General features: G+C 37.3%; 1 pseudogene; it reads left to right on the top strand.

Annotated features, from left to right (window-relative positions):
• Positions 1-1,641: 1,641 nt before the first annotated feature.
• Positions 1,642-2,917, top strand: LOC101960284 (nucleophosmin pseudogene; annotated as a pseudogene).
• Positions 2,918-3,494: the final 577 nt, after the last annotated feature.

Genomic DNA, 3,494 nt, shown 5'->3' with positions numbered 1-3,494 from the left:
TTGTTAGGCAGGGATTTCTATCTAGAACCTCCTTCTGAAACAGACATCCATTGATGTTGCCGACTTTGAACACTTTGGTCTCTGTTTGCTTCACCTTACAGGGTATTACCTCAAGTGATGACATTATCTCCTGCCTGCATTAATTGAGAAAGATTCCAAGGCCTTTTCAGATATCCATTTTCTCCTCAAACGAAGTCACTGTAATCTGTTCATTTTTCCAGTCACCTCACAGTCATACACCAATATCACTAAGCTCACTTATTACTTTCTGTTTGGCATATTTGATTGACATTCATCAGAAACCCCTTTGTTTGATTCTCTGCACAGTTGCCTTCTCTAACCCAGAGTTTGTTGGTTCTCATCTCTTCTCTGCCTTCTTCATGGGCTTGTTCTGCTCAGTTTATTTTTTTGGTGTTTATCAGGTGTCTTGTCTTTGAGTAGTTGTCATTTTTAATACCTTGAGGAGTGATGTCTCTCGTTAAGACACCAGTGTGGATGACCATGCTCTTGCTCAACTGCCATACAACCTACCCCACATTCCCACACTCTGGCTTAATGTGTACAACTTCCTGTGAACCACCAGTCAACATCCTCACTCTAATATTTGAAACCTGAATGTGTCATCTTCCCTCTAAATTGGTCCTCTTCTTACATTTCTGTAAAATCATCTCTCTCAGTGTTTTATATCTATCCAGCCAGAAGTTCTGACAGTTTTCATGCTTAAGTATTTTCTCCCTTTCCCCTTTAGCCTAACTACCGCAATTCTGGTTAGGTCATGGCAGTGCTCTCTTAACTAGCCAGCTACCTCTACTTTTGTTAAAACCAACCTTCAATGGGACTGTCAGAACTATATATGATGTCAGTATCACTAATCTGGGTTGCTTCCGAACCTTGTTGCAACTTCCCAGGGTCCGTAGACTACATTTCAGACTCTTCAACAATACTTACAAGCCATCCATGATATGCCTCCATTACATCACCAGCTACATTCTCCCTCATCTCCCCCGGCTTTGAACCCTGGTTCAGCAAAACTGAATTACTTGCACTATAAATTTTCCCCATGCCTGTGATTTTGGTTCTGTGGTCTCCCTTACTTGGAGTGTTTCTTCCCTCTCATTGATCTCCCACTTGCTCTTGCACCCATTACCAGCTGTTTGCTCTCATGTTTCCAGCACATGGGGTGAGGACCACCTACATGGGGATGGAGATCTGCTTCATTCAGTCCAGTGATCCAAGTGTTAATCTCATTAAAAAAAAAAAAAAACCCAAACACTTTTACAGAATAATGTTTGACCAGGTATCTAGGCAACTCATTCCACAGTCTGGTTAACACATAAAATTACCATCACAGTGCTTGTATTTTTAATTAGAAAAAAATTGCTTTACATATTCAGATGCTTCAATATTGGATACAAATATATTTATAATTATTGTGTCCTCTTGATGAATCAACTCCTTTATTATTATAGAGTGACTTTGTCTCTTGTAACAGATTTTTACTGGAAATCTATTTTGTCTGATATAAATATAGCCAACCTTTTGGTTTTTTGTTTATCATTTGCATTAAATATTTTTTTATCCTTCCACCTCCAGTCTTTGGGTGTTCTTAAGGGTAAAGTGTGCCCTGGTGTGATTCCATCCTGCGAGTCTCTTTAGAGCAGCCACCCATTTTCCGCCCGCCTTCTCTCCCACCTAAGTGCGTGCTACCACCCCATGGAAGATTCGTTGGATATGGACATGAGCCCCCCGAGGCCCCAGAACTACCTTTTCGGTTGTGAGCTAAAAGCTGACAAAGATTATCACTTTAAGGTGGACAATGATGAAAATGAGCACCAGTTATCATCAAGAATGGTCAGTTTAGGGGCTGGTGCAAAGGATGAATTGCACATTGTCGAAGCAGAGGCAATGAATTATGAAGGCAGTCCAATTAAAGTAACACTGGCAACATTGAAAATGTCAGTACAGCCAACGGTTTCCCTTGGGGGCTTTGATATCACACCACCTGTGGTCTTAAGGTTGAAGTGTGTTTCAGGGCCTGTGCATATTAGTGGACAGCACTTAGTAGCTGTGGAGGAAGATGAAGAGTCAGAAGATGAAGAGGAGGAGGATGTGAAACTCTTAAGTGTATCTGGAAAGCCATCTGCCCCTGGAGGTGGTAGCAAGGTTCCCCAGAAAAAAGTAAAACTTGCTGCTGATGAAGATGTCCATGATGAAGAAGATGATGATGATGAAGAAGATGATGATGATTTTGATGATGAGGAAACTGAAGAGAAAGCTCCAGTGAAGAAATCTATACGAGATACTCCAGCCAAAAATGCACAAAAATCGAACCAGAATGGAAAAGACTCAAAACCAACAACACCAAGATCAAAAGGTCAAGAATCCTTCAAAAAACAGGAAAAAAAACTCCTAAAACACCAAAAGGACCTAGTTCTGTCGAAGACATTAAAGCAAAAATGCAAGCAAGTATAGAAGAAGGTGGTTCTCTTCCCAAAGTGGAAGCCAAGTTCATCAATTATGTGAAGAATTGCTTCCGGTTGACTGACCAGGAGGCTATTCAAGATCTCTGGCATTGGAGGATGTCTCTTTAAGAAAATAGTTTAAACAGTTTGTTAAAAATTTCCGTCTTATTTCATTTCTGTAACAGTTGATATCTGGCTGTCCTTTTTATAATGCAAAGTGAGAACTTTCCCTACTGTGTTTGATAAATGTTGTCAAGGTTCTATTGCCAAGAATGTGTTGTCCAAAATGCTTGTTTAGTTTTGAAACATGGAACTCCACCCTTTGCTTGGTTTCTAAGTATGTATGGAATGTTATGATAGGACATAGTAGTAGTGGTGGTCAGACATGGAAATGGTGGGGAGACAAAAATGTACATGTGAAATAAAACTCGGTATTTTAATAAAGTAAAAAAAAAGAGTAAAGTGTGTGTTTTGTAGGCAACATGTTATTGGATTTTTTTTAATCTATTCAATTATTTTGTCTTTTTATTAGAGAATTTATTCCATTTATATTTAAAATAATTATTGATTTGTAGGAATTACCACTATTATTTTGTGAAGTGTTTCCTGTTGTATAGCTCTTTTATTCTTTTTTTTCCCAATTTTGTTATCTTCCTTTGTGATTCATTAAATTTTTATAGTTTAATGCTTTGATTCCTTTTTTGTTTGTTTGTTTTTGCCTTTTCTGTATCTATTGAAATTGCTTACTTCATGGTTACCATGGGGCTTATATAAAACATCTTGTTATAATTCTGTTTTAAGCTAATAACTTTACTTAATTGAATAAAAAATTCTAAATTTTCACATCTCCCTACCGTTATGTCTTTTATACTATTGATCTCACAATTTATATCTTTTAATTTTGTGAAACCATTAACAAATTTTGCAGTTTGAGTTATTAATAATACTTTGAAAAATTATTTTTCAAAAATAATTTTTGAAAAAATATTATTGAATAGAGCAACTTTCTGAGCAAATTTCTCTTTCCACCAA

Source organism: Ictidomys tridecemlineatus, chromosome 3 (genome assembly GCF_052094955.1).
Source record: "Ictidomys tridecemlineatus isolate mIctTri1 chromosome 3, mIctTri1.hap1, whole genome shotgun sequence".
In the NCBI taxonomy this organism is placed as follows: Eukaryota; Metazoa; Chordata; class Mammalia; order Rodentia; family Sciuridae; genus Ictidomys; species Ictidomys tridecemlineatus.
The sequence above is the reverse complement of the archived record's forward strand: the minus strand, read 5'-3'. Positions and strand labels throughout refer to the sequence as shown.